The following is a 12007-nucleotide window of genomic DNA, read 5'->3' on the forward strand; positions in this document are numbered from 1 at the left end:
ACCTGTAAGGTTAACTTCGTTTTTCCTTTTCTGGGTAGGGAAGTGGATATTGCTGTTATTTATGTTATGTTGATATTGGTTTCCACATGGCATTCATCCCAAATGTGTTGCAAGGTTGAACCTATCATCGGAGGAATTTTTTTCCCTTGACCTTTATATCACTACGCTCTGGTTATGTATGAAACGCTTGTCTTCTTAAAAACCTTAATTTAGAAACGAATTTGAAATATTATCTTCGTTTACATCCTGTATATGTGTTCTCTACCTTTTGTCCTATATTACCTTTTGTCCTATATGATCTGCTTTGATTTCATTTGTGCATAGTTTTTTCAATTCAGACCTGGTGATTTCTGAGGTTGATGTGTCACACCCGATTTTAAGAGTGCATTAAATACATGTGCGCCAGGATCAAGTTACACACATGTACGACATAAGCAAATATCAAAGACAGTGCCATAACGAAATAAAGAGAGTATTAATCATTATTACATGATCGAAAGTCTCAAATAAACCACAAAGTCTATTTATTATGCAGCGGAACTCCTAAGATAGCAACGTCTCCATAGGCAGCTGACTGAAGAACTGTACGCCTAGAACTCCTCAAAATCGTGCAGGTACTCCTCCAAATTAGCTTGGTCTGAATAGCGGTTTTGCAAGGGTGAGTACATTTATGGTTGATACTCAACAAGTCGTGGGAAACAGTGTAGTGTAAAGCAAATCAAGGTATGGCTAAGGCTTAAACAGCATCAGCTTTTAATTTAGTTGGTAAAATTTTATTAGCAATTAACTAGATGTAAGTTTATACCACCCAAAATTAAACAAGAACATGAATAAAATAATAACATAACCATAAATGAAATGACAACAATTTAAATCCATCTTTCGATAACATTATCATGTGAGCAATTTTTTCCCCTTGACCTTTATATCACTACACTCTAGTTATGTATGAAACACTTGTCTTCTTAAAAATCTTAATTTAGAAACGAATTTGAAGCATTATCTTCATTTACATCCTGTATATGTGTTTTCTACCTTTTGTCCTATATGATCTGCTTTGATTTAATTTGTGCATAGTTTTTTCAATTCAGACCAATTTCTGAGGTTCATGTTGTGCTGATAAGCAGCCTACTATTCAATAACACTTTCATGTGGCATGTTCATGTTAGCTAGCTAGAAACACTGTGCTTTTAGCTTCAAAATTCAAATTCATGATATTATGGACATTGACAATGAATTTCTTGATTGCTGAGCTATGTACACTGTAATCAAATTGTGGGGCTGATAAAATAAGTAGCGTTGAGACACATAACAATTAAGATTGAATCTTAAGCTTCACACAGAATCTGGACTAGTCATCCTCATTCTTGTCATGTTGGAAATGTCTTTGATACATTTCAATCACAGGCAATTGAATTCGTACTGGGGAGGATGGCAATGGTGCGTGAAGAGAGATCAATGTGGCAAATCTCACACTGTTCATTACCAGGTATCTCCGATTTCTGGTTATTTTAAATTTACCTTGACATGTGACTTATTGAGGTAGTGTATTTCATCTAATGGTAGTTCTGAATTTATGGTAACCTTGGATGGGGTTTGTCACTTTATCCACGCACGGACTTACAAAGGACAGCAAATGACTATTTTTAGAGGGCTCCTGTCTAACCATGGACTATACTTTATGTACCCTTTTTTGACATGGTAATTTGAGGTTAATGGAAAAGTAGCATATTTTCCCTGTAGTTACCTTGGGTTTACTTTCGCATTGTCTTTTTACAGAGTTTGCAACCAGTGTTTCATTATCAGATGAACGCAAGCAGAGGGTATCACTCGTGGAGAGCCTTGGCGTTGCAGAGCAGTCCCACTCCAACTTGTAGATAGTATATATTCCCTCTGTTCTAAAATGTAAGGTATTTTGATTTTTTTAGATATATAGATTCTACTATGCTAACCTGATAACCCCATAATCCATCCTGAGGAAAAACCAGGCTAAGAATAAGTGCTTTCATGACATTTAAATGTCCTGGAAAGTCTTGTTTTGTTTATATGCTTAAGCAAAGTAGCTCTGGAGGGCATGAAAGAAAAGCATCGTGTTGATGAGTATTGCCGGATGTTTAACTATTAGTATGGTATATTTAACTGAACAAGGCCTAGGACAGCACAAGGATGGCCTTTAGGACAGCATTGCTTTCTCGGCCTAATTGGCGCCTTACATTTGGCGACCATACACGGCCCGTTAAGGAAATTTATGCCCAAGTTTGCCGAAGCATTTAAGGCACAAATGTTTTTGACTTCTGATGGCCTGTTTTTGACCTCCCATGGCCCAGTAGCGACCCTAGTTTTTATCAGCAATGACCAAATGTTAGCCCAGTTTTGCCCCATCTTAGGGTCTAATCATGGACCAATAAAACATGTGCTAGACTTCATGGCCACCGGATGCGTGTTCGGCCACGTAATCGTGTGCTATAGCTCACGGGAGGCTGAAAATGGCCTGAAGGGGCACAGTGGATGAAAACGTTAGGGACGCTCGGAACACAAGAAAATGACCACCAGATACATGTTTGGCCATTGTAACTGTGCGCTATAGTTGATAGGTCGAAAGCAGCTTGAAGAGGCATCAGTGATGGAAACATGGGGGATGGTCGGAACACTTGAAAATGGCACTGGATAAGTGTGCTTATTCCTTGCGGGATGCTGAAAATGGCTTGGAAGGGTCATCTAGGATGGAAACTAGGTGGACAATAAGTGAAAATGGGCAGCGGACACGTGTTCGGTCATGTAACCGTGTGCTATAGTCCACTAGAGGTCGGAAAACTGCCCTAGGGACTCTAGAGATGAAAATGTGAGGAACAGCTGAAAGGTTACGTGTTTGGCCATGACAGCCCTATTAGGAAGCGATAGAAGTGGAAAGATAGCTGGTTTCATATTGGCATCCCATCTCTGAACTTTTGCTTCCCCCTTCCCTCCGTAATCCCGGGGCATCGAATTAAAAAGTATACAAATCACTTTCAGATGTAATTGAGGGTAAAGAGGGGAGGTTTCACGAGACTCTACAATGTTCAAATCATTCGTTCGTTAGGATGCCTCAGCTTCATACATTGTTGCACTTCCACTTGACACCTATTTAAACGGTTCGTCTCGCTGCTACAAGGTATCATCAGATATAGAAGAATCAGAGACCGGGGGTAATAGCAAAAAAGGAATATAACTCGTCTGAGGAAGTGGGCGCAGGGGCAGTGGGGTAAGGTAATTGAAGTAACTAGCCAGTTTCTTCCCGAAACTTTCCAAGAAAAATTCCGAATTGGATCCAAAATTGACGGATTAATCAACCAAAATAACCGTGAGCAGCCACAATGTTATAAATGTTATAAGTCCCTTCTTCTTGACCAAATTTGTAACTCTTATTAGCAGACTCATTTTTAGTGATTTCCCTGATCAAACTAGAGGTTACCAAGGAACCGTGTGCTATAGCCCACAGATGCCTGGAAACAGCTAGGAAGGGCTTCGGGGATGGAAACAACGTGGACGGTCGGAACACGTGAGAATGACCACGGGATACATGTTTGGCCCTGTAACAGTGTGCTATAGGAAGCCGGAAATGGCTAGGAGGGTCACCAGGGATGAAGATGCAGGGATGGATGGAACATGTGAAAATGACCACTGGCAGGTCTAGAGAGATATCTCATCAAATTGGTGAGTTATATCCGGTTTAAACGAGGATAAAAATGGGTGTATTTTCCACTCATCATATTGTCTTTTCGTAGCTGTACCGCCTTTCGTGTGTTGTATTGTTCCCCAAACACTAAGTCTCCGAGGCTTGAGAAAATAAGGAAAGTGATAGCAGCCCAAAAATTGACCAAGTTTCTTTCCCCCTCTGGCTTTCTACTAGGATTCAGAATCCTCTTTTCCATGAAAATCTTAATTATCTCCCATACTCCAAAACTCACAAAAACATCAAGAGTCCGCTGAGAATAAATTTAAGTAAAAAACATGCACACATAGATCCACATCCAATGGCAAGGAAAGGGGCGTCAGACAAAGCCCAATGGCAACTGCTGACATGCGATTAAATTCAGATCCACATCCGGCCATTCAATAATACGGTTGGAGTTGTGGCACAGATATATTATTGCATGATCATCAAGATAAGATCGTACAGTGACTGAGTGAGACAATAAATAGCCAAGTAAACTATTTTATCCTGCTGCAAGCTGCATTCATAAGTTTATTTCACCTTTGATCACAATACTCTTCACACACGTACGTCTCAGGGAGATCTCACTTCCGCTGTCGTCGGTACTGCCAAAGACATAAGCTCACATCTGCTATTGCGGAGCAGGCCAATTTGCTGCGGAACTTCGGCGACGACCTGAAGGACATGAACTCGGTGCTGGAGTCCATCTCAGCAGCGCTCTAGGACGCTGACACCGGTAGAAAAATGACCTTCCATCGTCAACAAAAATCCCGGTAGCTTTTTTACTCGGTACTAAAGAGGTTTTAATCTCGTGCAAACACCTTCAGTCCAGATTGTTGTTACCACGCAACCCGGACTAAAGCGTCCCCCGCGAGTTAGTATATAAGGATTGCATCCTTTACTCAGTCAGATATAATATGTAGGTGAGATGGTAAGGAAGCTATGCGTGAGGCTTAAGGTTGTGGGTTCGAATCCAAGTGGGTGCAGCTGTGGCTTAAGCGGCTGAGGCACGCCGCCATAGACATCTCAGATTTGCTCGAAGACTACCAAGACACTAGTGAACCCTTAACAGTAAAGGTGAGTACTTATGAATGTCAGCATCCATGTTGTCCATGCTTCCAATGTAATAACAAGATGGACTACTCTTCCTAGCGGACTCTTCACAACCACTCGTAAAGCTATGCGTTTCTCAATGCAATTTCGTAGAAGCCAATCGATCCAACCAAGTGACTAAATCATTCGTCCTTTCCAATGATGTGCATCAGGTTTTCTATATGAAGGGCATGTCTAGCAAACCTAAGATTTCAGAAGAAAAAGAAAAATCATTGGAACCAAAGAGCCACATAGTTCTTCTAGGAAAAAAATCATGGGAGTCGAGAACATATCAAACCAATCAGGGGATTATGGTCAGCTTAATGGCATGCCTCCATTCGATGTCGAAGTTCACCCAAGCATCATGTTAGCCAAACATCAAATGTTCGTGCGTTGTTACGGTAAAGATCAATTGTGTTTTTTAAACTCTTGGAATTTTTTTATCTAAGTTTTTATTTACACTTATTGGATGTCTACACATTTGCTAGAAAACTAAAATAATTTGGACTTAATTATTTCTTTCGACTGAAGTACTCACTAAATTTCTACCTTTTTATTTAAGCAAGAGAGTTGCTAAAAAAATGGATACGTAACCATGTTGTATCATACAAAGTAACCACGTTTCACATATAGTCCGGCTTAGCAAACACCATTGTTTTCTGAACATAGCGTACATGAGTTAACAGACATGGATTTATTTCTATTGCAAGTAGCATAGCGTACAACCTGCCTGCACCGATGCAGCTCAATATGCGATAATTTTTATCTTCCCATGTAATTTTTCTACTCTAGTACATATTGAACTCCACATTAATGTCATGTTCTTTCGCGCCCCAGAAGGTTCCTAAAGTTGGGAAACTTAATAGATAGCCAGAATTTTTTTTAAAGATATTTATATGGATACTTGTATGTTCTTTCCAAACTAACAATATTGTTTACCAATATCAGAAGGAATATGGTTAGGAGCCATTGCCGCATATGGCAGGTGATGGTAGATGGCGTATGGGGTTTCGTTAATTTAATGGTATAATAAGCTGAAATACATTTTCTATTTGCAAATGAATCATAGCTGAAATTGGTGGGATTGTTTTTTCGCCGGTTTAGCATCCTGTGCACCAGTTCAACCGGAGGGAAGCTGTTTTTTTTCTTTGGTTTTCCACCGGTTCACCGAGACCGATGACAATTTTATGGCAGAATCATTACTTGTTTTACTATTAGGTGAAGATTTTAGCTTTTAGGTATCTCACATTAAACGCAACTTCAACAATCTATTTCTAGTGTATAATGTAGGAGACCCCGTAAAGCGTCTACACACACATATATGTTGACTATGAATGTAAGTTTGTTGGTTTTATGTATGTTCGTTTGGAGTTTATATAAATTTTACATTTTATAGTTTTGTGTATATGACGAAGATCCATGACTTGCATTAATTTAGCCTTTCTTCCAACAACTCTTATGCATGCTGTTTCTAGGCGAGCGTACTGGTTGCAATTTTGGTCCCCGATATAGTGTGAGGACTTAAGGGACACGTGCAGGTCGTAACCTTAGATATTTTTGCTGAGAATGGATGAAAAAGCAATAATATACTTTGCTTCTGATTTTCTCCATGTCATTTGCTTACTCTTATCCCTTTTATTTATCATTATAAGATGAAAATATTGTAAAAACTTGGCTACGTGCGGTCGCAGAAGCTAGAGACTAAAGTGTCCCCCACGAGTTACTATATAAAAGGATTGCATCCTCTACTCAGTCATATGTACTGTGTAGGTGAGATGGTAAGGAAGCTATGTGTGAGGCTTGAGGTTGTAGGTTCGAATCCCACGCACCGCGTGCGCATGCGCATATTTTGCGTGAAAAATCGCATGACTTGTGGTCGGCCAAGGAGAAGTGCGTGCGGCCGAGGCACGCCGCCATAGACATCTCGGATTTGCTCCAAGACTACCAAGACACTAGCGAACCCTTAACGGCAAAGTTGAGTACTTACGCGTGTTAGCATCTATGTTGTCCATGCTTCCAATGCAATAACAAGAAGGGCTACTCATCCTAGCGGATTCTTCACAACCACTCGTAAAGCTATGCGTTTCTCAATGCAATTTCGTAGATGTCAATCGATCCAACCAAGCGACTGAATCATTCGTCCTTGCTAATGATGTGCATCAGGTTTTCTATATGAAGAACATGTCTAGCAAATCCAAGATTTCAGAAGAAAAATAAAAATCATGAGAACCAAAGCACCACGTAGTTCTTCCAGGTAAAAAAAACAATCATCCACTGGGATGACACACAGTAGCGATCCAAAACGTCCATATTAAGACTTTTTGATAGCAGAAAAAACATGAAAATGTCTAATATTTGTAGTATTAAAAGGAAAAATAATATATTCACTTGACCTTTTTTTCGTAGCAACGCACCGGTGCGTAGTTAGACTTAGGCCACGTTTGGATACTCCCTACTAAAGTTTAGCACCTGTCACATGGGATGTTTGGATACTAATTAGGAGTATTAAACATAGGCTAATTATAAAACTAATTGAACAGATGGAGTCTAATTTGCGAGACGAATCTATTAAGCCTAACTAGTCCATGATTTGACAATGTGGTGCTACAGTAACCATTTGCTAATGGTGGATTAATTAGGCTTAATAGATTCGTCTCGCGAATTAACATAGGGTTCTGCAATTAATTTTATAATTAGCTCATGTCTAGTCCTTCTAATTAGCATCCGAACATCTGATATGATACTGCTAAAGTTTATCACCTAGTATCCAAATACCCCCTTAATGCACGATGCCTGTGCATCCACTGGGCCTACCCTCGTGGATCACACGCTCGTGGATCACGCGCACCATGACATGGCTCATTAGCTAGTCGTGCTAATCCTTACCACCAAATTAAAAACTAGCATGTGTTGTGTGTTTGTGACCCTAAACGACTACCACCTTCCCGAGTCCACCGGAGTTGCCAGTTCACCACTAAGCTGACTCTCCGAGCTTCATGTCACTGTCACCGCTCCAAAGACCTAGATCGGTTCGCTGTGCACCCCGCTTCGTCCTGAGCTAAATCCCATCACGAAAGGTGACCGGATGCTCGTTTTCGAGCGAATTCTAGCGAGATTGCCACCACCTTTCCCCTTCCAGCCGATCGCAGCTGTCTGATCACAAACCGACAGCCCAGATCGGATTTGACCAGGTCAATACCGGTCAAGCTGAGATGCATGCTGCTTTTGCAAGAAGGCCCCTATTTTTCTCTCTTTTTGCACTTGAGGTCCTACGCAGTTCAAAAGTAATTAGATCTAGATCCTTTTTCTTCTGTTTTAGCCCTGTTCTTTTATAAAATCCCACCCGCCATCCTGTTTGGTATTTTGACATGTTAGACCTTCTATTTATATGTTTAATTAGGTTTTAGCCCTTGGTTTCTTTAAGTTTAGCTCTTGGAAGTTTAGTTTTCTCGCAGTTAAGCCCCTGAACCTTGTTTAGTTCATATCTTTAGCGTTTTAAATTCGTTTTAAGAGATTCTTACGCCCATAAGTTCGTGTTGATGCATAGATTAGTTGACTTATACGGACCTTGCTGATTCAGCTCCTTCATTGTGCTTCAGATCTCGCTAGTGAAGAATAATGGATGGGCTTTGGTTGAGCTTGTAGATCGACCTGCAGTTGCAGTGAATGTGCTGAGGACTGGCGGTACCAATAATGGGAGGCCGCTGCTCTGCTTGCTACCAAGGCCTGCGACGCTTGGACGCCATTCAGAGTGCATAATTTCCAAGGATCTCAAGGGCTCCACACCACGTTCCAAGTGTTTTTTCTTTGCCGAGTGTTTTTAGCTCGGCATTTGGCAAATAGCTTGTTTGCCGAGTGTCCGAAAAAAACACTTGGCAAAGAGAAAACACTCGGCAAATTTGATGTTTCCCGTAGTGATGTACTATTCAAACTTGAACTGGGATGCAGGCTTCAGTACCAAAGAGAGCTCTGGGCGCGGGTGAGCAGTGAGCTGGCCAGGCAGGGAGCGCCGCGAGCTCACCACGGTGGCATGGCGCGGCTGGAGCTCCAAAGCGACAGCAACAAAGAGAGAAATGCTAAGAGTAAGAACGACACACGAGGTCACTTCACATAGATAATAGCAGTACGAACCATACAATATCCTCTCTCAGTTTCACTCCGCCACCATGCATGCCGATTTCATATTATTAATATTATTTTTTGGATGGTTGTTGAAACTATATATATAGTTAGTCCAATCTCACGTTTCCGATTATAAAAATCAACGTAAAGAGATCGGAAGGGAGAGCCGGCATAATGAAGCCGACGCGTGTAATAAGCACCAGAGCCGGCATTTATACAAACTGGTACGAATAGTAAAAAACTAGAATTTATAAATAAAAAAATGATTTGCACATCTATGCAATAATTAGGGGTTAGTGGCAGGTCTAGAGAGATATCTCATCATTATATCCGGTTTAACGAGGATAAAAAAGAGTGTATTTTCCACTCATCATGTTGTCTTTTCGCAGCGGTACCACTTTTCATGTGTTGTATCGGTCCCCTAATACGGAGTCTCCGAGGTCCGAGAAAATAAGGAAAGTGATAGTAGCCCAGAAATCGGCCAAGTTTCTTTCCCCTTTGGCTTTCCTACTAGGATTCAAAATCCTCTTTCGCATGACAATCTTAATTATCTCCCATACTCCAAAACTCACAAAAACATCAAGAGTCCGCTGAGAATAAATTTAAGTAAAAAACATGCACACACAGATAATAATAATAATCATGTTTCCATAAAATTGCTAAGGCCAGAGATAATACATAAACATAGTAGACTGTTCATGACACATATCACGGTGGACAGTGTTTGTGTCCTTATTACAAGCAACGAGAGATGCTCGTCACCACACACGCGCGCGCGCAGATGCACGACATACATATAGTAGAGACCAACAGATGGTCGTCCCATATGGTGAACAATTTATTGGAGATAAATATTAACGTAACTTGGCCATAGCTTGAAGCATAGCAACATATGCCTATGAGTGGCATTCATGCTATCATTTTAGGCTTGTCCAGCTCCTTCCATCTTAGCAAGCACTTCCATTTCTACCATCTTAGCAGCAACTGTCAAATTGAGATACGGAAATCCCATTAGCGCATGAGTTAATTTTGCAGTGGAAATAGAGTACAAGATGTCTTCATGATGTAAGTAATATGCCTGAAGTTGTGAGATGGGAAGTGAAGTCAACAAATTACATTAATGGAAATGCATGGAAGGCCACACATACGTATTAGTCCATGATATGCTACAAAGCTTGTATGTACATATAGCAAATTAAATGCATTAATTGAATAGAGTGTGTTTAGTGAATTTACCAGAATCGTCCAGAAAACATGGGAAACAGCAAGTGTTCTTGCAGACTGCGTCGGAGGCACCCGCACGAATACAAAGCTGACAACATAGTTTTGCCTGGGCGGATGCGCAGCAGCCGCACTCCGCCGCGGTGGGGTTAACATTGAGGCTCAAGATGACCAGGCACATGATCACCATCAAAGTGGTAGTCCTCTTTCCCTCCATTGCCTCCTCTTAGCTTGCTGCTACCTTCCTTGGTTACCTAGCTAAGTTTATTGGTTTTGTGTTGAGAGGTGTGATTCTTGAATGGACGTTGCCGGCGGCAATTTATAGGCAGCTGAGCTATGTGATGATATGGACTAGGTGCAAATGGGTGGTTAATGGCAAGGAAAGGGGCGTCAGACAAAGCCCAATGGCAACTGCTGACATGCGATTAAATTCAGATCCACATCCGGCCATTCAATAATACGGTTGGAGTTGTGGCACAGATATATTATTGCATGATCATCAAGATAAGATCGTACAGTGACTGAGTGAGACAATAAATAGCCAAGTAAACTATTTTATCCTGCTGCAAGCAGCGCTGCATTCATAAGTTTATTTCACCTTTGATCACAATACTCTTCACACACGTACGTCTCAGGGAGATCTTACTTCCGCTGGACTGCTCACTTCCGCTGTCATCAGTACTGCCAAAGACACAAGCTCACATCTGCTATTGCGGAGCAGGCCAATTTGCTGCGGAACTTCGGTGACGACCTGAAGGACATGAATTCGGTGCTGGAGTCCATCTCAGTAGCACTCCAGGACGCTGACACTGGTAGAAAAACGACCTTCCATCGTCAACAAAAATCCCGGTAGCTTTTTTACTCAGTACTAAAGAGGTTTTAATCTCGTGCAAACACCTTTAGTCCGGATTGCTGTTACCTGTTACCACGCAACCCGGACTAAAGCGTACCCCACGAGTTACTATATAAGGATTGCATCCTTTACTTAGTCAGATATAATGTGTAGGTGAGATGATAAGGAAGTTATGCGTGAGGCTTAAGGTTGTGGGTTCGAATCCAAGGAGAAGTGGGTGCAGCTGTGGCTTAAGCGGCTGAGGCACGCCGCCATAGACATCTCAAATTTGCTCGAAGACTACCAAGACACTAGTGAACCCTTAACAGTAAAGGTGAGTACTTATGAATGTCAGCATCCATGTTGTCCATGCTTCCAATGTAATAACAAGATGGACTACTCTTCCTAGCGGACTCTTCACAACCACTCGTAAAGCTATATGTTTCTCAATGCAATTTCGTAGAAGCCAATCGATCCAACCAAGTGACTAAATCATTCATCCTTTCCAATGATGTGCATCAGGTTTTCTACATGAAGGGCATGTCTAGCAAACCCAAGATTTCAGAAGAAAAAGAAAAATCATTGGAACCAAAGAGCCACATAGTTCTTCCAGGAAAAAAATCATGGGAGTCGAGAACAAATCAAACCAATCAGAGGATTATGGTCAGCTTAATGGCATGCCTCCATTCGATGTCGAAGTTCACCCAAGCATCATGTTAGCCAAACATCAAATGTTCGTGCGTTGTTACGGTAAAGATCAATTGTGTTTTTTAAACTCATGGAATTTTTTTTCTAAGTTTTTATTACACTTATTGGATGTCTACACATTTGCTAGAAAACCAAAATAATTTGGACTTAATTATTTCTTTCAACTGAAGTACTCACTAAATTTCTACCTTTTTATTTAAGCAAGAGAGTTGCTAAAAAAAATGGATACATAACCATGTTGTATCGTACAAAGCAACCACATTTCACATATAGTCCGGCTTACCAAACACCATTTTTTACTGAACATAGCGTACATGAGTTAAGAGACATGGATTTAT

The 12007-nt window shown here is 41.0% G+C and overlaps 1 long non-coding RNA gene across 1 annotated transcript; it reads right to left on the minus strand.

The window, feature by feature from the left end:
• Positions 1–9536: 9536 nt before the first annotated feature.
• On the minus strand, positions 9537–10429 carry LOC101775367. The gene is made up of 2 exons (XR_001164703.2): positions 10145–10429; positions 9537–9892 (listed from the first exon to the last, which is right to left on the minus strand). It is a non-coding gene; the product is annotated as an uncharacterized LOC101775367 (long non-coding RNA).
• Positions 10430–12007: the final 1578 nt, after the last annotated feature.

This window comes from Setaria italica, chromosome VIII, assembly GCF_000263155.2.
Source record: "Setaria italica strain Yugu1 chromosome VIII, Setaria_italica_v2.0, whole genome shotgun sequence".
NCBI lineage: Eukaryota > Viridiplantae > Streptophyta > Magnoliopsida > Poales > Poaceae > Setaria > Setaria italica.